At 42.9% G+C, this 24305-nt stretch overlaps 5 non-coding genes and 2 pseudogenes across 5 annotated transcripts; all 7 read right to left on the bottom strand.

The window, feature by feature from the left end:
* Positions 1-816: 816 nt before the first annotated feature.
* On the bottom strand, positions 817-950 carry LOC141197998 (U2 spliceosomal RNA; annotated as a pseudogene).
* Positions 951-2059: 1109 nt separating this feature from the next.
* Positions 2060-2250, bottom strand: LOC141198424 (U2 spliceosomal RNA). Its single transcript, XR_012270375.1, has one exon. It is a non-coding gene; the product is annotated as a U2 spliceosomal RNA (small nuclear RNA).
* Positions 2251-3359: 1109 nt separating this feature from the next.
* On the bottom strand, positions 3360-3550 carry LOC141198423 (U2 spliceosomal RNA). Its single transcript, XR_012270374.1, has one exon. It is a non-coding gene; the product is annotated as a U2 spliceosomal RNA (small nuclear RNA).
* A 5607-nt stretch (positions 3551-9157) lies between these two features.
* Positions 9158-9348, bottom strand: LOC141198476 (U2 spliceosomal RNA). The gene has a single exon (XR_012270425.1). It is a non-coding gene; the product is annotated as a U2 spliceosomal RNA (small nuclear RNA).
* Positions 9349-10457: 1109 nt separating this feature from the next.
* Positions 10458-10647, bottom strand: LOC141197901 (U2 spliceosomal RNA). The gene has a single exon (XR_012269922.1). It is a non-coding gene; the product is annotated as a U2 spliceosomal RNA (small nuclear RNA).
* A 6390-nt stretch (positions 10648-17037) lies between these two features.
* Positions 17038-17228, bottom strand: LOC141198512 (U2 spliceosomal RNA). The gene has a single exon (XR_012270459.1). It is a non-coding gene; the product is annotated as a U2 spliceosomal RNA (small nuclear RNA).
* Positions 17229-18337: 1109 nt separating this feature from the next.
* On the bottom strand, positions 18338-18539 carry LOC141197929 (U2 spliceosomal RNA; annotated as a pseudogene).
* Positions 18540-24305: the final 5766 nt, after the last annotated feature.

The following is a 24305-nucleotide window of genomic DNA, read 5'->3' as shown; positions in this document are numbered from 1 at the left end:
GCTTCACCTTGGCCAAGCGTTCTTGCCAGGACTTGAGGGCCGCTCCTTCCTTCCCGAACCAGACTCCCAGCACCTTGAGGAAATCCGGTTGAATGTTGAAGGGGAAGGGGGCGGAGGAGGCCGGCTGCCAATCCCCGAAGAGCATGGCTTCCGACTTCCTGCAGTTGACTTTGGCCCCTGAAGCCCGGCCGAACCTCTCACACGTCTGGACGAGGGCGTCGACTGAACCACGATCAGCGCAGAAGACGGTGACGTCGTCCATGTAGAGCGAGCACTTGACCTCGTGTCGTCCCGGACCCGGTGCGGTGATCCCTCTGATCTCTCCATTCTGCCGGATAGCCTCTGCGAAGAGTTCTATAACACAAACAAAAAGAAGAGGTGATAGAGGGCAGCCTTGTCTGACCCCAGAGAGGACAGGGAAGGGGTCAGTCTTCCAGCCGTTCACCAACACCGAGCTGTGGATATCAAAATATATCAGACGGACATACGAACAAAACATGTTACCCAAACCTAACCGGTGCAGAGCTCGGCCCATGAACTCGTGGGAAACCCGGTCGAAGGCCTTCTCCTGATCCAAGGAGACCAGGGCCGCGTGTGCGCGGCGGACCTTGATGTACTCGACCGTGTCCCGCACGAGAGCGAGGCTGTCTGCGATGCGACGTCCAGGGATGCCGCAGGTCTGATCCGGGTGGATGATCCGTCCGATGACCGTCTTAAGTCGTGTCGCCATCGTCTTGGCCAGGATCTTGTAGTCCACGTTGAGCAGAGTGATGGGACGCCAATTCCTCAGGTCGCACCTCTCTCCCTTCCGCTTGTACAGGATCGTGACCATTCCTTCCCTCAAAGATGGAGGCATTCTACCCTCCACCACCATCTCCTCGTACAGGTCCAACAGGTCCGGATAAGAACAGATACTACACTTGATCTTAGCCAAAAGGCCGAGAAGCGATAACCAGAATTGGTTTCGAACTACGGAGCCACCCAAGGATCCTGAAGAGTCCATTTGTGGAGATGAGCTCCTGGACTCCCGTTAAGAAGACATGTTGTCAACCTCTAGATCCCTTACATGCCTGCACTTTTCGGCTTGCTGCTGCTGCAATCCACGCGTTTTAGATCTGCATAACTCCACCTCTTTAAACACAGCACCCTCACCCCCTGCTGTTCCCACCCGCCTCAACACCGTTGGAAGGGAGGAGAACCAATTAAGGCGGGGGGTGGGGTGGAACGAGCAGCTGTCTACCCTTAGCAGGAGGGCTGCTGATTACTTACCTCTCCTGCTGCTGCTGGCTGTCCAGCAGCAGACTGAAGGTGGCTGCTGCTGTGCGCAGGTATATAAAGGCTCAGAGCCTATTATGACACGCGCAGCCAGCGTTCCATTGCCACATTCCATCTACTGCAGGCAGGATACCTGGCTGGCTGAATGTCGCTGAGAAGCTCACAGAGACCGCCATAAGCAACAGTTTAACAGAATGCCACAGACTAATCAACCAAACTTTTTGGGTTGGGTTCTCTTTTATAGTCTGCAGGCATTAATTGAAAGAAGTCAGTGTTCCAGCAGAGGGAGACAACGTTTCAGAAAAGGCATTGTAGCAAACCAAAAAAGAAATTTTAAGCGCAGCAGAGTAACCAGCGCACATACCTGTTAGCTCAGGTGAGTTTAAAAGGCTGCTGTTGATAAGAAGGGCATTTGCTAAATAGATGGTGTGTGTGCAACAATATACTGAAAGGTCAATTATATTGTGCAGCTTATCTCACCACCTGTAGTTATTTAGGTGAAAGCTCCAAAATGCTTGCCTAATATGTCTGTTTATCCAAAAGGAAGTAAAGAGGGAGAGCTAGAAAGATAGCATTGCGTTACATTACATGGCAATGCAATGCACAGTTGCTGAAGTTGAACCAAAATGAGCTTGTCATCTGGCTTCTGCAACTTTGAACATGAAAAATCCAATGAGGAGAAGAAAAGCAAAGCCAAAGAGTCCATCCCAAAATCCGACAAACAAGCAAAATGAACAAAAAACATTGAATTCAATACTTTCTGATTTTAGAAACTGCATTAAAGAAGGGGTGCACCGGTCCTGGAGATACTGCAATACCAGGTCAATGCGTGGAGTGGACAGAGCAAGCTCTTTTTCCATCTCCCTGTTCTAAAAATCCATTTAATATATGGTCCCCAGATAGGGGACGTATCAGATATTAAACTGATAAGAACAGATACTACACTTGATCTTAGCCAAAAGGCCGAGAAGCGATAACCAGAATTGGTTTCGAACTACGGAGCCACCCAAGGATCCTGAAGAGTCCATTTGTGGAGATGAGCTCCTGGACTCCCGTTAAGAAGACATGTTGTCAACCTCTAGATCCCTTACATGCCTGCACTTTTCGGCTTGCTGCTGCTGCAATCCACGCGTTTTAGATCTGCATAACTCCACCTCTTTAAACACAGCACCCTCACCCCCTGCTGTTCCCACCCGCCTCAACACCGTTGGAAGGGAGGAGAACCAATTAAGGCGGGGGGTGGGGTGGAACGAGCAGCTGTCTACCCTTAGCAGGAGGGCTGCTGATTACTTACCTCTCCTGCTGCTGCTGGCTGTCCAGCAGCAGACTGAAGGTGGCTGCTGCTGTGCGCAGGTATATAAAGGCTCAGAGCCTATTATGACACGCGCAGCCAGCGTTCCATTGCCACATTCCATCTACTGCAGGCAGGATACCTGGCTGGCTGAATGTCGCTGAGAAGCTCACAGAGACCGCCATAAGCAACAGTTTAACAGAATGCCACAGACTAATCAACCAAACTTTTTGGGTTGGGTTCTCTTTTATAGTCTGCAGGCATTAATTGAAAGAAGTCAGTGTTCCAGCAGAGGGAGACAACGTTTCAGAAAAGGCATTGTAGCAAACCAAAAAAGAAATTTTAAGCGCAGCAGAGTAACCAGCGCACATACCTGTTAGCTCAGGTGAGTTTAAAAGGCTGCTGTTGATAACAAGGGCATTTGCTAAATAGATGGTGTGTGTGCAACAATATACTGAAAGGTCAATTATATTGTGCAGCTTATCTCACCACCTGTAGTTATTTAGGTGAAAGCTCCAAAATGCTTGCCTAATATGTCTGTTTATCCAAAAGGAAGTAAAGAGGGAGAGCTAGAAAGATAGCATTGCGTTACATTACATGGCAATGCAATGCACAGTTGCTGAAGTTGAACCAAAATGAGCTTGTCATCTGGCTTCTGCAACTTTGAACATGAAAAATCCAATGAGGAGAAGAAAAGCAAAGCCAAAGAGTCCATCCCAAAATCCGACAAACAAGCAAAATGAACAAAAAACATTGAATTCAATACTTTCTGATTTTAGAAACTGCATTAAAGAAGGGGTGCACCGGTCCTGGAGATACTGCAATACCAGGTCAATGCGTGGAGTGGACAGAGCAAGCTCTTTTTCCATCTCCCTGTTCTAAAAATCCATTTAATATATGGTCCCCAGATAGGGGACGTATCAGATATTAAACTGATAAGAACAGATACTACACTTGATCTTAGCCAAAAGGCCGAGAAGCGATATCCAGAATTGGTTTCGAACTACGGAGCCACCCAAGGATCCTGAAGAGTCCATTTGTGGAGATGAGCTCCTGGACTCCCGTTAAGAAGACATGTTGTCAACCTCTAGATCCCTTACATGCCTGCAATTTTCGGCTTGCTGCTGCTGCAATCCACGCGTTTTAGATCTGCATAACTCCACCTCTTTAACCCCTTAATAACATCTGACGTACTAATACGCGTCTGTGCCCTGGGACTTAAGAGCCAGACCCGTATTAGTACGTCATCGCGATCGCGCCCGCACACAGTCTGTGCGGGCGCGATCGCCGCCGGGTGTCAGCTGATTGTCACAGCTGACACCCGGTACTATGTGCATGGAGCGGTCACGCACCGCTCCCAGCACATTAACCCCCGCGATGCTGCGATCGAAGTCGATCGAAGTCGATCGCGGCATTGCGGGGGCAAGGGGAGGTGATCGGCGATACTCACCTCCTCTTCCGGCTTCCAGCGCAGTCTGCAAAGGCTTCCCGGGTGTTGCCATGACGACCCGATGTCGTCATGACAACATCCGGGTCACCAGAGAGCAGGAAGATTGCTTGGACATGCGCAGTGCATCTCCAAGCAATCTTCACACTGTGTACTTCTGACAGCCTTCATGGCATAGGGATGGTGCTCCATTCCTGTGCCATGCAGGCGATCAGAAAAAAAAAAGTGAAAGTCCCAGAGTGGGACAAAGTAATAAAGTGTATAAACTGTGTGAAAGTGGAAAAAAAAAAAAAAAAAAAAAAATGTGCAAAAATATTATAAAAAAATAATACACCAAAAATAAAAATATAATGTACCCATCAATAAATATTATTATAAAAAAAATAAAAAAAAAACAATAAAAGTACACATATTTGGTATCTCCGCGTCCGGAACAACCTGACCTATAAAACTGTCCCACTAGTTAACCCCTTCAGTGAACACGGTAAAAAAAAAAAAAAAAAAACCAAGCAAAAAACAATGCTTTATCACCATACTGCCAAACAAAAAGTGGAATAACACGCGATCAAAAAGACGCATATAAATAAAAATGATACCGCTGAAAACGTCATCTCGTCCCGCAAAAAACAAGCTGCCATATAGCTCCATCAGCCGAAAAATAAAAAAGTTATAGCTCTCAGAATAAAGCGATACTAAAAAATATTTTTTTCTATAAAATAGCTTTTATTGTGTATAAGCGCCAAAACATAGAAAAATGATACAAATGTGGTACCGCTGTAAACGTACTGACCCGAAGAGTAAAGCTGCCTCATCAATTTTACCACACGCGGAGCAGAATAAAAAAAAAAAAAAAAAACAATTCCTGAATTGTTGGTTTTTGTTTATTCTGCCTCCCAAAAATCGGAATAGAAAGCGATCAAAAAATGTCACGTGCCTGAAAATGGCACCAATAACAACGTCAAGTCATCCCGCAAAAAACGAGCCGTCACATGACTGTCTGCCAAAATCTGGAAAAATTATAGCTCTCAAAATATGGCGATGCAAAAACTAGATTTTACAAAAAATGCGTCTTTTAGTGTGTGACAGCTGTCAGTCATAAAAACCCCATATGATTCTGGCATTGCTGTAATCACACCGACCCGAAGAATAAAGTCGTCTAATCACTTATACCGCACAAGGAACGGCGTCAAAAATAAACTCTTGAGTTAGGATTGGGCTAGGGTTAGGGCTGGGTTTGGGGCTAGGGTTGTGCTGGGGCTAGGGTTGTGCTGGGGCTAGGGTTGTGCTGGGGCTAGGGTTGTGCTGGGGCTAGGGTTGTGCTAGGGTTAGGGCTGGGGTTGGGATTTTTTTCAAAAGTAAGAAAAAAAGATGACGATATGGCGACTAGTGTTGAGAGAAAGTGCTCGCTACTTGAGTTTGCATCGGGTGCTCTGGTATGCATTTAGTATCGTGGGTATTTGAGTGACATGCTCGAGTCTCTGCCCCATATGCTTCGCGGCCAAAAAACTTTACGGGGATTGCCTGCCATGCACGAGCGATCCCCGCATGTTTTTTTTTGGGTGTCTAATAACCGTGAAAAATGCGGAGCAGGGACTCGAGCATGTCACTCGAGCACACGCTGTACATGGTGCATACCTGAGTACCCGATGCAAACTCAAGTAGCGAGCACTTGCGCTCAAGAATAATGAAAACTTATTCAATATGATGACCTAATGTAAACAAATAATGTGCCGTACCTCTGGGTTCAAAATGTTCACTATACACCTTAATAAAATCTTTGAGGGGTATAGTTTCCAAAATGGGGACACTTGTGGGGGAGCTCCACTGCTTAGGCACATCACGGGCTCTCCAAACGCGACATGGTGTCCGCTAACAAATTGAATGGAAAATCGGCTCAAATTGTTAGCGGACACCACATTGCGTTTGGAGAGCCCCTCTGTGCCCAAACTTTGGAGCTCCCCCACAAGTGACCCCATTTTGGAAACTAGACCCCCCAAGGCACCTTTCTAGATGCATAGTGAGCACTTGGAACCCCCAGGTGCTTCACAAATTGATTCGTAAAAATGAAAAAGTGAAAAAAAAAAACACTTTTTCATTTTTATGAATCAATTTGTGAAGCACCTGGGGTTCCATGTGCTCACTATGAATCTAGATAGGTGCCTTGGGGGGTCTAGTTTCCAAAATGGGGTCACTTGTGGGGGAGCTCCAATGTTTGGGCACACAGGGACTCTCTAAATGCAACATGGTATCCGCTAACAAATTAAATGGAAAATCGGCTCAAATTGTTAGCGGACACCACATTGCGTTTGGAGAGCCCCTCTGTGCCCAAACTTTGGAGCTCCCCCACAAGTGACCCCATTTTGGAAACTAGACCCCCCAAGGCACCTTTCTAGATGCATAGTGAGCACTTGGAACCCCCAGGTGCTTCACAAATTGATTCGTAAAAATGAAAAAGTGAAAAAAAAAACACTTTCATTTTTATGAATCAATTTGTGAAGCACCTGGGGTTCCAAGTGCTCACTATGAATCTAGATAGGTGCCTTGGGGGGTCTAGTTTCCAAAATGGGGTCACTTGTGGGGGAGCTCCAATGTTTGGGCACACAGGGACTCTCCAAATGCAACATGATATCCGCTAACAAATTGTCGGCTCAAATTGTTAGCGGATATCATGTTGCATTTGGAGAGTCCCTGTGTGCCCAAACATTGGAGCTCCCCCACAAGTGACCCCATTTTGGAAACTAGACCCCCCAAGGCACCTATCTAGATTCATAGTGAGCACTTGGAACCCCTAGGTGCTTCACAAATTAATTCGTAAAAATGAAAAAGTGTTTTTTTTTTCACTTTTTCATTATTACGAATCAATTTGTGAAGCACCTGGGGGTTCCAAGTGCTCACTATGCATCTAGAAAGGTGCCTTGGGGGGTCTAGTTTCCAAAATGGGGTCACTTGTGGGGGAGCTCCAAAGTTTGGGCACAGAGGGGCTCTCCAAACGCAATGTGGCGTCCGCTAACAATTTGAGCCGATTTTCCATTCAATTTGTTAGCGGATACCATGTTGCATTTAGAGAGTCCCTGTGTGCCCAAACATTGGAGCTCTCCCACAAGTGACCCCATTTTGGAAACTAGACCCCCCAAGGCACCTATCTAGATGCATAGTGAGCAGTTGGAACCCCCAGGTGCTTCACAAATTGATTCATAAAAATGAAAAAGTGTTTTTTTTTTTCACTTTTTCATTGTTACGAATCAATTTGTGAAGCACCTGGGGGTTCCAAGTGCTCACTATGCATCTAGATAGGTGCCTTGGGGGGTCTAGTTTCCAAAATGGGGTCACTTGTGGGGGAACTCCAAAGTTTGGGCACACATGGGCTCTCCAAACACAACATGGCGTCCGCTAATTATTCAAGCAAATTTTACAATCAAAAAGTCAAATAGCGCTCCTTCCCTTCCGAGCCCTGCCGTGCGCCCAAACAGTATTTTTTCCCCAAATATTGGGTATCTGCGTGCCCAGGGAAAATTGCACAACAAATTTTGGGGTCCATTTTTTCTTGTTACCCCTGTGAAAATAAAAAAAATTGGGTCTAAATTAACATTTTTGTGAAAAAAGTTAAATGTTCATTTTTTTCTTCCACATTCAAAAAATTCCTGTGAAGCACCTGAAGGGTTAATAAAGTTCTTGAATGTGGTTTTGAGCACCTTGAGGGGTGCAGTTTTTAGAATGGTGTCACTTTTGGGTATTTTCTGTCATAAAGACCCCTCAAAGTGACTTCAAATGTGATGTGGTCCCTAAAAAAATGGTTTTGTAAATTTTGTTGGAAAAATGAGAAATCGCTGGTCAACTTTTAACCCTTATAGCTCCCTAACAAAAAAAATTTTGGTTCCAAAATTGTGCTGATGTAAAGTAGACATGTGGGAAATGTTATTTATTAACTCTTTTGTGTGACATATCGCTCTGATTTCAGGGCTTAAAAATTCAAATTTTGAAAATTGCAAAATTTTCAAAATTTTCGCCAAATTTCCGTTTTTTTCACAAATAAACGCAAGTGATATCGAAGAAATTTTTCCACAATCATGAAGTACAATATGTCACGAAAAAATAATCTCAGAATCAGGGGGATCCGTTGAAGCGTTCCAGAGTTATTACCTCATAAAGTGACAGTGGTCAGAATTGTAAAAATTGGCCCGGTCATTAACGTGCAAACCACCCGCGGGGCTTAAGGGGTTAAACACAGCACCCTCACCCCCTGCTGTTCCCACCCGCCTCAACACCGTTGGAAGGGAGGAGAACCAATTAAGGCGGGGGGTGGGGTGGAACGAGCAGCTGTCTACCCTTAGCAGGAGGGCTGCTGATTACTTACCTCTCCTGCTGCTGCTGGCTGTCCAGCAGCAGACTGAAGGTGGCTGCTGCTGTGCGCAGGTATATAAAGGCTCAGAGCCTATTATGACACGCGCAGCCAGCGTTCCATTGCCACATTCCATCTACTGCAGGCAGGATACCTGGCTGGCTGAATGTCGCTGAGAAGCTCACAGAGACCGCCATAAGCAACAGTTTAACAGAATGCCACAGACTAATCAACCAAACTTTTTGGGTTGGGTTCTCTTTTATAGTCTGCAGGCATTAATTGAAAGAAGTCAGTGTTCCAGCAGAGGGAGACAACGTTTCAGAAAAGGCATTGTAGCAAACCAAAAAAGAAATTTTAAGCGCAGCAGAGTAACCAGCGCACATACCTGTTAGCTCAGGTGAGTTTAAAAGGCTGCTGTTGATAACAAGGGCATTTGCTAAATAGATGGTGTGTGTGCAACAATATACTGAAAGGTCAATTATATTGTGCAGCTTATCTCACCACCTGTAGTTATTTAGGTGAAAGCTCCAAAATGCTTGCCTAATATGTCTGTTTATCCAAAAGGAAGTAAAGAGGGAGAGCTAGAAAGATAGCATTGCGTTACATTACATGGCAATGCAATGCACAGTTGCTGAAGTTGAACCAAAATGAGCTTGTCATCTGGCTTCTGCAACTTTGAACATGAAAAATCCAATGAGGAGAAGAAAAGCAAAGCCAAAGAGTCCATCCCAAAATCCGACAAACAAGCAAAATGAACAAAAAACATTGAATTCAATACTTTCTGATTTTAGAAACTGCATTAAAGAAGGGGTGCACCGGTCCTGGAGATACTGCAATACCAGGTCAATGCGTGGAGTGCACAGAGCAAGCTCTTTTTCCATCTCCCTGTTCTAAAAATCCATTTAATATATGGTCCCCAGATAGGGGACGTATCAGATATTAAACTGATAAGAACAGATACTACACTTGATCTTAGCCAAAAGGCCGAGAAGCGATAACCAGAATTGGTTTCGAACTACGGAGCCACCCAAGGATCCTGAAGAGTCCATTTGTGGAGATGAGCTCCTGGACTCCCGTTAAGAAGACATGTTGTCAACCTCTAGATCCCTTACATGCCTGCACTTTTCGGCTTGCTACTGCTGCAATCCACGCGTTTTAGATCTGCATAACTCCACCTCTTTAAACACAGCACCCTCACCCCCTGCTGTTCCCACCCGCCTCAACACCGTTGGAAGGGAGGAGAACCAATTAAGGCGGGGGGTGGGGTGGAACGAGCAGCTGTCTGCCCTTAGCAGGAGGGCTGCTGATTACTTACCTCTCCTGCTGCTGCTGGCTGTCCAGCAGCAGACTGAAGGTGGCTGCTGCTGTGCGCAGGTGTATAAAGGCTCAGAGCCTATTATGACACGCGCAGCCAGCGTTCCATTGCCACATTCCATCTACTGCAGGCAGGATACCTGGCTGGCTGAATGTCGCTGAGAAGCTCACAGAGACCGCCATAAGCAACAGTTTAACAGAATGCCACAGACTAATCAACCAAACTTTTTGGGTTGGGTTCTCTTTTATAGTCTGCAGGCATTAATTGAAAGAAGTCAGTGTTCCAGCAGAGGGAGACAACGTTTCAGAAAAGGCATTGTAGCAAACCAAAAAAGAAATTTTAAGCGCAGCAGAGTAACCAGCGCACATACCTGTTAGCTCAGGTGAGTTTAAAAGGCTGCTGTTGATAACAAGGGCATTTGCTAAATAGATGGTGTGTGTGCAACAATATACTGAAAGGTCAATTATATTGTGCAGCTTATCTCACCACCTGTAGTTATTTAGGTGAAAGCTCCAAAATGCTTGCCTGATATGTCTGTTTATCCAAAAGGAAGTAAAGAGGGAGAGCTAGAAAGATAGCATTGCGTTACATTACATGGCAATGCAATGCACAGTTGCTGAAGTTGAACCAAAATGAGCTTGTCATCTGGCTTCTGCAACTTTGAACATGAAAAATCCAATGAGGAGAAGAAAAGCAAAGCCAAAGAGTCCATCCCAAAATCCGACAAACAAGCAAAATGAACAAAAAACATTGAATTCAATACTTTCTGATTTTAGAAACTGCATTAAAGAAGGGGTGCACCGGTCCTGGAGATACTGCAATACCAGGTCAATGCGTGGAGTGGACAGAGCAAGCTCTTTTTCCATCTCCCTGTTCTAAAAATCCATTTAATATATGGTCCCCAGATAGGGGACGTATCAGATATTAAACTGATAAGAACAGATTTTTTTTTTTAATTTGGCTATCCCCCACATGGGGATAAAAACCGTTTATTTAAAATTTAACAAATTACAGAAATAAAACCATTACATCCACATTACACTTTCGGGACTTCAAAGAAAAATAAAAATTCCATCACAGCAAATTTTACAAGACTTCAAATATTCCATAGGTTAAAAAGCCATTTGCCTGCCAATGTTACATTCTTTTTCCTGTCCAATAAATAGTATATGTACATTTCACTTTTACAAAAGGCTAAAACATCATCTACTGGTAACATTTCATGTTTAAAAACAGCAATATTTCTAGCATTCCAGAGCGCTATCTTGGCACAATTCACTGTCTTCCACGCCATTATTTTTTGGTCCATTGTTGGGCATTCCAGAAGACCATATAACACTGATGCAAAATTAAAGTCCTTGAGGTCCACCATTTTCTCCAGCAGGGGGATTAATCTTCTCCAGAACTCTTTAGCAAAAGCACAAGTCCATAAAAGATGCTTCACTGTCTCTTCTTCTTGACAACCTTCTCTTGGGCAGATGGCAGACCTCACAAAACCTCTTCTGTACTGGAATGCCCGGCAAGGAAGACAGTGGTGTGCGCAGCTCCAAGACATGTCTTTCTGTACATTAAAAAGATAAGGGGCGTTAATCATTTTCCATATGTGTACAGTTTTGTCATCATCATAACGTTCAATATCACACAACGTCACATCAGTACTAATTTGTTTGAGTAGTGTCTTGCTGTTACATAGATCCCCTGTCTGTTTCTTATTCAAATTAAAATCAAGAATAATTTTCTTTAAAATCTCATAATGTGCAGGTAGGTTAAAAGCATAAGGAAAGGATAAAACCGTTTCAAACCAACCAAACCTTCTCATGAGAAAACCAGTGTTAAAACGCATAAAATAGGAAAGGTAATTATCTTTAAAAAGGGTTTTAAAACAGAAACAGAAAAAATGTATTAAAAGAAACTTATCTAAAACAGGGAAATCTTTCCCACCTTTAACCTTTGGCTTTGTCACAATTTCTCTTTTGAGTTTCTCCATTTTTGAGCCCCAAAAAAAGGTAAAACATACTTTTGTAATTCGTTTCAACAAATTTGTAGGAGGGGGGAACACCAAACTAAGATATAACAGGATAGGTAATATCACCATTTTTACAATCAGAACTTTACCTTCCATTGACAGCTTTCTCATATTCCACATGCAGATTTTCTGATTAATTTTCTGTGCTGCCGCATCCCAGCTATTAAAACCATTATTAGATTCATTAAAAGAAACACCTAAAATAGTAATGGAATCTGTAACTGCAATTGGTACATCATGTAAACTCATCCCCCCGACATTTAAAATATTACATTTAGTAAGATTAATTTTAAAACCGGAAACTGTACAAAAAGACTGAATTTGGCTTATCGTTTTTTGTATTGAAGGTACATCACATCCAAACACTGCTACATCATCCATATAGCTTACAACTTTAACTTGTAGACCGTTCCCTCCGGGTAAGGGTACTCCACATATTTGCTTATCCCGGCGTATTGTACATAAAAGGGGTTCTATAGCACATATAAAAAGCAGGGGGGACAAAGGGCAACCCTGCTTCACCCCTGATTTTAAAACTACCTCTTTTGTTTTAAAACCATTAACTAAAATCTTACTCGTACTATCATTATAAAAAGCTTTAAGAGACAATAAAAACCCACCCGGAATGCCCATTTTTTCTAAAACTTTAAAAAGATAAAAATGAGACACGCGGTCAAAAGCTTTCTCAAAATCCACCGCTAGGATTGACATCTTTGTCTTTCTGGTTTTTACATCTTCAATACAATCTTTCACCAGGTTTAAATTGTCCCAGATACTATGCCCAGGTACCCCGCATACCTGATTTGCATGAATTACTTTATGTATCACTTTTTTCAACCGATTTGCACAGATCTTAGCCATAATTTTGTAATCACTATTTAAAAGAGTTATCGGCCTCCAGTTTTTAAGATCCGTTTTGTCACCTTTTTTGTATAGTAGTGATACCTCACCTTTCTTCCATGAGTTGAGTAAAACCTTATTATTAAAAACTTCGGAAAACAAATTAAACAAATCATCTTTTAAAATATCATAAAAACTTATATAAAACTCTATGGGGATACCATCAGGGCCGGGCACTTTACCATTTTTAAAACTCTTCATGGTTTCTAAAATCTCTTCCTCACATAGAGGTTGGGATAAAAAACTTTGGGCATCAGCATCTAGGGTGGACTTGATCTCCCCCAGGAAAGTGTGTATTAAATCATGGTCTACAGTTTTTACATTAAAAAGATCATTAAAATAGACATTTACCTTATCCAATATAACGTTGATATTATTATCTCCATTTATGTTATCAATTATTGTTTTCGCCTGTTTGTTTTTCTTAAAAAAATACCTGGAACAAGTCTCATCCTCTTCTACGTGTTTTACCTTTGAACGAAAAATCAGTTCTTTTCCTTTTTGTTCCAACCACTTTGAAATTTCTCCTTTAAGACTCAATATATCATTACCTACATCCAGACCATTGTCTTTGAATTTGTACAATGTCTGTAACCTGATATTAAGAAAATTATAGATCTCAAACTTTTCTTTAGCTTTTTGTATGCTTTTCTTTATAAAGAAATCTTTAATGCTTATTTTCATTCTATCCCACCAGGAGCTAAAAGAAATATTGGGGTTTTTCCTTTTTCTACAGTTTACATAAAACTCAATAAAATCTGATAAAATTTGTGGATCTTTTAAAAGGGACACATTCAATTTCCAAGATTTCTTACCACATTTCTTCTTTCCATTAATCCTCACTCTAAAAGATAAAACCTTGTGATCTGAGAGAATATTAGTTAAAACTTCACATTTCACTGGCAGTATTTTTTCTGAACCTAAAACAAAATCTATCCTGGAGCTACATGTAGAATTGCTCCAGGTGAAACCAGCGTCTATAGGGCTATCCTTGTTACATTCTTTATACACATCAGTTAATTTACAATCATTTATAATATTGCTTAACATTCCAGACGTTTTGTCATAATTTCTACTCACGGAACCGGAGCGTCGGCTTTCGCCTTTTAAAATACAATTAAAATCACCTGCCAGGATAAAAGGTTCTGAAATGTTAATAAATAAAGTTAAAATTTCCAGCATATCAGCCCTTTCATTTTTATCAGGTGACCCATAAAAATTTAAAAACTGCCATCTTGTCCCATCAATAAAAGCCTTAACTAAAAGAATACGACCCGGTAAAATATCTTGGATAAAATCAATAGACACATTTCCCTTAAAAAGTATAGCTACCCCGGCTGATCCGGTTGCATTTGATCCAGACCAGACCGATGGACCATGTTTCCACTCTTCCTTATATTTTTTGTAAGAAATCTTATGAGGGATATGACATTCTTGTAAAAAGAAAACAGAAGCTGTAAAACAGGTTAAAAAATGTAAAACAGTAGCTCTTCTGGTCTTGGATCCTATGCCTCTCACATTGAGGGAAACACCACTAATGTCAGCCATCATAACAAATGGTTAGGAAGAAACAAAAACTGGACTTTACCTATCCGATGGACGGATCAGACCACTTGGACTTTCACCAACGCCCTCTTCTGAATCCACCGTTATCAAAGAGTCTTCATCATCGGAGAAGGAACATTCACTTAAATTAAGACCCGACGCTACTGGGGTGTAGCTCGGAAGGATATTGTGAGAAAGGTTACACTGGGTCTCCATAGGCTGACCATTTAGGTCCTCGTCAGGTGGGTCTCCGAGAGGCTCCGCACTCCCCTGCTGACCCGCAGAGGGTCGTAACACAGGGGCAGGCTGCGCACATGGCGGAGCCTCAGAGTCCCCGGAGGCAGCCAGGTTCGGGGCCCCACCTGGGGCAGCAGAGCCCCGGGACCTCGGGATTCCAGAGTCTACACCCCCGTGAGGGGATGTATCCATCTCCTCCCTATTAGCCACCTCCACGGAACCATTCTTTTTCTTATTATGAGACCTCACCAAATGCCACGTACCGCCCTCGCTCTCGTGAGACCCAGTGGGAATTTTGGGCTCGGTGTCAGCCTTTTGGCGTTCTTTTTTGGCCTTACCGACCGCCCCTTTATGTTCTTTCTCAGCCTTCCTTTTAGCCTCCTTATGGTCTTTCAGCCAGCTCCTGGGCTCCTGTGAGTTACCTGTCATTGACTCGGAGGGATTGTTACTAGTCGAAGCGCCCTTATCACCTCCCGAGGCTCCAGGTTGCTGTTCCTCCTCCTGAGGGGTGGTCTGATTGGCCCGTCCATTCCCGGATGTCTTGGACTTCTCCTTTTGTTTTTGTTCATCCTCTCTGAACCTGTGAGGGCAAGAAAAATAGAAATGACCAGGTGTCCGACAAAAAGAGCATTTTTTTTCATTTGGGCACTCCTTTGTGTCATGTTCAGTACTGGCACAATTTCTACAAGTGGCACCACAACTATCCTTAGAGTGCCCATAGAGACCACAATACCTACAGAAAAGTGGCATTCCTGAGAAAAAAAAATCCCCATTAGTTTGCCCTATTTTAAATCGAGCTGGAGGAAGTCTCACACCTCCAGGGAATTTAGGGTCTCTTTCACATTTTACTAAAAACTTCCATTTTGAGGTCCAGATGTTAAACTCATTCAACACTTTCCCAATCAATTTCACACTTTTAAAATAAACTGACAAAAAGGAAATAACCTCTGGTGCTGTTATGAAGGGTGAGAAGATTTTCACAACCACCATCTTTACCTCATCCAGGACGTGCTCGATGATCTGAATCCCTTTTAGACCAGGGCTATTTTCTACCGACTTAACTCTGGACAAAACATCTTTGAAAATACCTTCGCCAGTAAAGGTTACATCATAATCTCCACGTCGAGGATAATCCTGGATAGAAAGGATTTCGTTGGTTCTGACGTGGAGCAGTTTCTCAAGCACGTCCTGGACTACATATCCCAGATTCCGCATATCGGAACCACCAGCCGTAAAGCGGACCCTTATGGTGTTCTTAAGCCTCGCATATAGAGGCACGAGGTTGGGGTCAACCTCCATGGTATGGCGCAACAAAATGCAAATTGCAACCGCCTGCAATCTGCGCCTTCAGAGCTTTGAGATAAAGCACCTGAAGGCTGGGGGATCGCTGCCCGTTACCCTAGGACTAATCCCTCTCCCTAATAGCAGCAGGCAGGTGAAGCCCACCGAAGTGGACGATCCTGCCAGGCCAAGGAGAGGGGTACCTGAGTGCCCTTCAACTGAAACCTCCTGCTGTGAAGCACTTGGTCTCAGCCAAAAGGCCGAGAAGCGATAACCAGAATTGGTTTCGAACTACGGAGCCACCCAAGGATCCTGAAGAGTCCATTTGTGGAGATGAGCTCCTGGACTCCCGTTAAGAAGACATGTTGTCAACCTCTAGATCCCTTACATGCCTGCACTTTTCGGCTTGCTACTGCTGCAATCCACGCGTTTTAGATCTGCATAACTCCACCTCTTTAAACACAGCACCCTCACCCCCTGCTGTTCCCACCCGCCTCAACACCGTTGGAAGGGAGGAGAACCAATTAAGGCGGGGGGTGGGGTGGAACGAGCAGCTGTCTACCCTTAGCAGGAGGGCTGCTGATTACTTAACTCTCCTGCTGCTGCTGGCTGTCCAGCAGCAGACTGAAGGTGGCTGCTGCTGTGCGCAGGTATATAAAGGCTCAGAGCCTATTATGACACGCGCAGCCAGCGTTCCATTGCCACATTCCATCTACTGCAGGCAGGATACCTGGCTGGCTGAATGTCGCTGAGAAGCTCACAGAGACCGCCATAAGCAACAGTTTAACAGAATGCCACAGACTAATCAACCAAACTTTTTGGGTTGGGTTCTCTTTTATAGTCTGCAGGCATTAATTGAAAGAAGTCAGTGTTCCAGCAGAGGGAGACAACGTTTCAGAAAAGGCATTGTAGCAAACCAAAAAAGAAATTTTAAGCGCAGCAGAGTAACCAGCGCACATACCTGTTAGCTCAGGTCAGTTTAAAAGGCTGCTGTTGATAACAAGGGCATTTGCTAAATAGATGGTGTGTGTGCAACAATATACTGAAAGGTCAATTATATTGTGCAGCTTATCTCACCACCTGTAGTTATTTAGGTGAAAGCTCCAAAATGCTTGCCTAATATGTCTGTTTATCCAAAAGGAAGTAAAGAGGGAGAGCTAGAAAGATAGCATTGCGTTACATTACATGGCAATGCAATGCACAGTTGCTGAAGTTGAACCAAAATGAGCTTGTCATCTGGCTTCTGCAACTTTGAACATGAAAAATCCAATGAGGAGAAGAAAAGCAAAGCCAAAGAGTCCATCCCAAAATCTGACAAACAAGCAAAATGAACAAAAAACATTGAATTCAATACTTTCTGATTTTAGAAACTGCATTAAAGAAGGGGTGCACCGGTCCTGGAGATACTGCAATACTAGGTCAATGCGTGGAGTGGACAGAGCAAGCTCTTTTTCCATCTCCCTGTTCTAAAAATCCATTTAATATATGGTCCCCAGATAGGGGACGTATCAGATATTAAACTGATAAGAACAGATACTACACTTGATCTTAGCCAAAAGGCCGAGAAGCGATAACCAGAATTGGTTTCGAACTACGGAGCCACCCAAGGATCCTGAAGAGTCCATTTGTGGAGATGAGCTCCTGGACTCCCGTTAAGAAATCATGTTGTCAACCTCTAGATCCCTTACATGCCTGCACTTTTCGGCTTGCTGCTGCTGCAATCCACGCGTTTTAGATCTGCATAACTCCACCTCTTTAAACACAGCACCCTCACCCCCTGCTGTTCCCACCCGCCTCAACACCGTTGGAAGGGAGGAGAACCAATTAAGGCGGGGGGTGGGGTGGAACGAGAAGCTGTCTACCCTTAGCAGGAGGGCTGCTGATTACTTACCTCTCCTGCTGCTGCTGGCTGTCCAGCAGCAGACTGAAGGTGGCTGCTGCTGTGCGCAGGTATATAAAGGCTCAGAGCCTATTATGACACGCGCAGCCAGCGTTCCATTGCCACATTCCATCTACTGCAGGCAGGATACCTGGCTGGCTGAATGTCGCTGAGAAGCTCACAGAGACCGCCATAAGCAACAGTTTAACAGAATGCCACAGACTAATCAACCAAACTTTTTGGGTTGGGTTCTCTTTTATAGTCTGCAGGCATTAATTGAAAGAAGTCAGTGTTCCAGCAGAGGGAGACAACGTTTCAGAAAAGGCATTGTAGCAAACCAAAAAAGAAATTTTAAGCGCAGCAGAGTAACCAGCGCACATACCTGTTAGCTCAGGTGAGTTTAAAAGGCTACTGTTGATAACAAGGGCATTTGCTAAATAGATGGTGTGTGTGCAACAATATACTGAAAGGTCAATTATATTGTGCAGCTTATCTCACCACCTGTAGTTATTTAGGTGAAAGCTCCAAAATGCTTGCCTAATATGTCTGTTTATCCAAAAGGAAGTAAAGAGGGAGAGCTAGAAAGATAGCATTGCGTTACATTACATGGCAATGCAATGCACAGTTGCTGAAGTTGAACCAAAATTAGCTTGTCATCTGGCTTCTGCAACTTTGAACATGAAAAATCCAATGAGGAGAAGAAAAGCAAAGCCAAAGAGTCCATCCCAAAATCCGACAAACAAGCAAAATGAACAAAAAACATTGAATTCAATACTTTCTGATTTTAGAAACTGCATTAAAGAAGGGGTGCACCGGTCCTGGAGATACTGCAATACCAGGTCAATGCGTGGAGTGGACAGAGCAAGCTCTTTTTCCATCTCCCTGTTCTAAAAATCCATTTAATATATGGTCCCCAGATAGGGGACGTATCAGATATTAAACTGATAAGAACAGATTTTTTTTTTTTTTAATTTGGCTATCCCCCACATGGGGATAAAAACCGTTTATTTAAAATTTAACAAATTACAGAAATAAGACCATTACATCCACATTACACTTTCGGGACTTCAAAGAAAAATAAAAATTCCATCACAGCAAATTTTACAAGACTTCAAATATTCCATAGGTTAAAAAGCCATTTGCCTGCCAATGTTACATTCTTTTTCCTGTCCAATAAATAGTATATGTACATTTCACTTTTACAAAAGGCTAAAACATCATCTACTGGTAACATTTCATGTTTAAAAACAGCAATATTTCTAGCATTCCAGAGCGCTATCTTGGCACAATTCACTGTCTTCCACGCCATTATTTTTTGGTCCATTGTTGGGCATTCCAGAAGACCATATAACACTGATGCAAAATTAAAGTCCTTGAGGTCCACCATTTTCTCCAGCAGGGGGATTAATCTTCTCCAGAACTCTTTAGCAAAAGCACAAGTCCATAAAAGATGCTTCACTGTCTCTTCTTCTTGACAACCTTCTCTTGGGCAGATGGCAGACCTCACAAAACCTCTTCTGTACTGGAATGCCCGGCAAGGAAGACAGTGGTGTGCGCAGCTCCAAGACATGTCTTTCTGTACATTAAAAAGATAAGGGGCGTTAATCATTTTCCATATGTGTACAGTTTTGTCATCATCATAACGTTCAATATCACACAACGTCACATCAGTACTAATTTGTTTGAGTAGTGTCTTGCTGTTACATAGATCCCCTGTCTGTTTCTTATTCAAATTAAAATCAAGAATAATTTTCTTTAAAATCTCATAATGTGCAGGCAGGTTAAAAGCATAAGGAAAGGATAAAACCGTTTCAAACCAACCAAACCTTCTCATGAGAAAACCAGTGTTAAAACGCATAAAATAGGAAAGGTGATTATCTTTAAAAAGGGTTTTAAAACAGAAACAGAAAAAATGTATTAAAAGAAACTTATCTAAAACAGGGAAATCTTTCCCACCTTTAACCTTTGGCTTTGTCACAATTTCTCTTTTGAGTTTCTCCATTTTTGAGCCCCAAAAAAAGGTAAAACATACTTTTGTAATTCGTTTCAACAAATTTGTAGGAGGGGGGAACACCAAACTAAGATATAACAGGATAGGTAATATCACCATTTTTACAATCAGAACTTTACCTTCCATTGACAGCTTTCTCATATTCCACATGCAGATTTTCTGATTAATTTTCTGTGCTGCCGCATCCCAGCTATTAAAACCATTATTAGATTCATTAAAAGAAACACCTAAAATAGTAATGGAATCTGTAACTGCAATTGGTACATCATGTAAACTCATCCCCCCGACATTTAAAATATTACATTTAGTAAGATTAATTTTAAAACCGGAAACTGTATAAAAAGACTGAATTTGGCTTATCGTTTTTTGTATTGAAGGTACATCACATCCAAACACTGCTACATCATCCATATAGCTTACAACTTTAACTTGTAGACCGTTCCCTCCGGGTAAGGGTACTCCACATATTTGCTTATCCCGGCGTATTGTACATAAAAGGGGTTCTATAGCACATATAAAAAGCAGGGGGGACAAAGGGCAACCCTGCTTCACCCCTGATTTTAAAACTACCTCTTTTGTTTTAAAACCATTAACTAAAATCTTACTCGTACAATCATTATAAAAAGCTTTAAGAGACAATAAAAACCCACCTGGAATGCCCATTTTTTCTAAAACTTTAAAAAGATAAAAATGAGACACGCGGTCAAAAGCTTTCTCAAAATCCACCGCTAGGATTGACATCTTTGTCTTTCTGGTTTTTACATCTTCAATACAATCTTTCACCAGGTTTAAATTGTCCCAGATACTACGCCCAGGTACCCCGCATACCTGATTTGCATGAATTACTTTATGTATCACTTTTTTCAACCGATTTGCACAGATCTTAGCCATAATTTTGTAATCACTATTTAAAAGAGTTATCGGCCTCCAGTTTTTAAGATCCGTTTTGTCACCTTTTTTGTATAGTAGTGATACCTCACCTTTCTTCCATGAGTTGAGTAAAACCTTATTATTAAAAACTTCGGAAAACAAATTAAACAAATCATCTTTTAAAATATCATAAAAACTTATATAAAACTCTATGGGGATACCATCAGGGCCCGGCACTTTACCATTTTTAAAACTCTTCATGGTTTCTAAAATCTCTTCCTCACATAGAGGTTGGGATAAAAAACTTTGGGCATCAGCATCTAGGGTGGACTTGATCTCCCCCAGGAAAGTGTGTATTAAATCATGGTCTACAGTTTTTACATTAAAAAGATCATTAAAATAGACATTTACCTTATCCAATATAACGTTGATATTATTATCTCCATTTATGTTATCAATTATTGTTTTCGCCTGTTTGTTTTTCTTAAAAAAATACCTGGAACAAGTCTCATCCTCTTCTACGTGTTTTACCTTTGAACGAAAAATCAGTTCTTTTCCTTTTTGTTCCAACCACTTTGAAATTTCTCCTTTAAGACTCAATATATCATTACCTACATCCAGACCATTGTCTTTGAATTTGTACAATGTCTGTAACCTGATATTAAGAAAATTATAGATCTCAAACTTTTCTTTAGCTTTTTGTATGCTTTTCTTTATAAAGAAATCTTTAATGCTTATTTTCATTCTATCCCACCAGGAGCTAAAAGAAATATTGGGGTTTTTCCTTTTTCTACAGTTTACATAAAACTCAATAAAATCCGATAAAATTTGTGGATCTTTTAAAAGGGACACATTCAATTTCCAAGATTTCTTACCACATTTCTTCTTTCCATTAATCCTCACTCTAAAAGATAAAACCTTGTGATCTGAGAAAATATTAGTTAAAACTTCACATTTCACTGCCAGTATTTTTTCTGAACCTAAAACAAAATCTATCCTGGAGCTACATGTAGAATTGCTCCAGGTGAAACCAGCGTCTATAGGGCTATCCTTGTTACATTCTTTATACACATCAGTTAATTTACAATCATTTATAATATTGCTTAACATTCCAGACGTTTTGTCATAATTTCTACTCACGGAACCGGAGCGTCGGCTTTCGCCTTTTAAAATACAATTAAAATCACCTGCCAGGATAAAAGGTTCTGAAATGTTAATAAATAAAGATAAAATTTCCAGCATATCAGCCCTTTCATTTTTATCAGGTGACCCATAAAAATTTAAAAACTGCCATCTTGTCCCATCAATAAAAGCCTTAACTAAAAGAATACGACCCGGTAAAATATCTTGGATAAAATCAATAGACACATTTCCCTTAAAAAGTATAGCTACCCCGGCTGATCCGGTTGCATTTGATCCAGACCAGACCGATGGACCATGTTTCCACTCTTCCTTATATTTTTTGTAAGAAATCTTATGAGGGATATGACATTCTTGTAAAAAGAAAACAGAAGCTGTAAAACAGGTTAAAAAATGTAAAACAGTAGCTCTTCTGGTCTTGGATCCTATGCCTCTCACATTGAGGGAAACACCACTAATGTCAGCCATCATAACAAATGGTTAGGAAGAAACAAAAACTGGACTTTACCTATCCGATGGACGGATCAGACCACTTGGACTTTCACCAACGCCCTCTTCTGAATCCACCGTTATCAAAGAGTCTTCATCATCGGAGAAGGAACATTCACTTAAATTAAGACCCGACGCTACTGGGGTGTAGCTCGGAAGGATATTGTGAGAAAGGTTACACTGGGTCTCCATAGGCTGACCATTTAGGTCCTCGTCAGGTGGGTCTCCGAGAGGCTCCGCACTCCCCTGCTGACCCGCAGAGGGTCGTAACACAGGGGCAGGCTGCGCACATGGCGGAGCCTCAGAGTCCCCGGAGGCAGCCAGGTTCGGGGCCCCACCTGGGGCAGCAGAGCCCCGGGACCTCGGGATTCCAGAGTCTACACCCCCGTGAGGGGATGTATCCATCTCCTCCCTATTAGCCACCTCCACGGAACCATTCTTTTTCTTATTATGAGACCTCACCAAATGCCACGTACCGCCCTCGCTCTCGTGAGACCCAGTGGGAATTTTGGGCTCGGTGTCAGCCTTTTGGCGTTCTTTTTTGGCCTTACCGACCGCCCCTTTATGATCTTTCTCAGCCTTCCTTTTAGCCTCCTTATGGTCTTTCAGCCAGCTCCTGGGCTCCTGTGAGTTACCTGTCATTGACTCGGAGGGATTGTTACTAGTCGAAGCGCCCTTATCACCTCCCGAGGCTCCAGGTTGCTGTTCCTCCTCCTGAGGGGTGGTCTGATTGGCCCGTCCATTCCCGGATGTCTTGGACTTCTCCTTTTGTTTTTGTTCATCCTCTCTGAACCTGTGAGGGCAAGAAAAATAGAAATGACCAGGTGTCCGACAAAAAGAGCATTTTTTTTCATTTGGGCACTCCTTTGTGTCATGTTCAGTACTGGCACAATTTCTACAAGTGGCACCACAACTATCCTTAGAGTGCCCATAGAGACCACAATACCTACAGAAAAGTGGCATTCCTGAGAAAAAAAAATCCCCATTAGTTTGCCCTATTTTAAATCGAGCTGGAGGAAGTCTCACACCTCCAGGGAATTTAGGGTCTCTTTCACATTTTACTAAAAACTTCCATTTTGAGGTCCAGATGTTAAACTCATTCAACACTTTCCCAATCAATTTCACACTTTTAAAATAAACTGACAAAAAGGAAATAACCTCTGGTGCTGTTATGAAGGGTGAGAAGATTTTCACAACCACCATCTTTACCTCATCCAGGACGTGCTCGATGATCTGAATCCCTTTTAGACCAGGGCTATTTTCTACCGACTTAACTCTGGACAAAACATCTTTGAAAATACCTTCGCCAGTAAAGGTTACATCATAATCTCCACGTCGAGGATAATCCTGGATAGAAAGGATTTCGTTGGTTCTGACGTGGAGCAGTTTCTCAAGCACGTCCTGGACTACATATCCCAGATTCCGCATATCGGAACCACCAGCCGTAAAGCGGACCATTATGGTGTTCTTAAGCCTCGCATATAGAGGCACGAGGTTGGGGTCAACCTCCATGGTATGGCGCAACAAAATGCAAATTGCAACCGCCTGCAATCTGCGCCTTCAGAGCTTTGAGATAAAGCACCTGAAGGCTGGGGGATCGCTGCCCGTTACCCTAGGACTAATCCCTCTCCCTAATAGCAGCAGGCAGGTGAAGCCCACCGAAGTGGACGATCCTGCCAGGCCAAGGAGAGGGGTACCTGAGTGCCCTTCAACTGAAACCTCCTGCTGTGAAGCACTTGGTCTCAGCCAAAAGGCCGAGAAGCGATAACCAGAATTGGTTTCGAACTACGGAGCCACCCAAGGATCCTGAAGAGTCCATTTGTGGAGATGAGCTCCTGGACTCCCGTTAAGAAGACATGTTGTCAACCTCTAGATCCCTTACATGCCTGCACTTTTCGGCTTGCTGCTGCTGCAATCCACGCGTTTTAGATCTGCATAACTCCACCTCTTTAAACACAGCACCCTCACCCCCTGCTGTTCCCACCCGCCTCAACACCGTTGGAAGGGAGGAGAACCAATTAAGGCGGGGGGTGGGGTGGAACGAGCAGCTGTCTACCCTTAGCAGGAGGGCTGCTGATTGCTTACCTCTCCTGCTGCTGCTGGCTGTCCAGCAGCAGACTGAAGGTGGCTGCTGCTGTGCGCAGGTATATAAAGGCTCAGAGCCTATTATGACACGCGCAGCCAGCGTTCCATTGCCACATTCCATCTACTGCAGGCAGGATACCTGGCTGGCTGAATGTCGCTGAGAAGCTCACAGAGA

Source organism: Phyllobates terribilis, unplaced genomic scaffold, assembly GCF_046119375.1.
Source record: "Phyllobates terribilis strain yellow unplaced genomic scaffold, ASM4611937v1 Scaffold_94__1_contigs__length_6153435, whole genome shotgun sequence".
NCBI lineage: Eukaryota > Metazoa > Chordata > Amphibia > Anura > Dendrobatidae > Phyllobates > Phyllobates terribilis.
The sequence above is the reverse complement of the archived record's forward strand: the minus strand, read 5'-3'. Positions and strand labels throughout refer to the sequence as shown.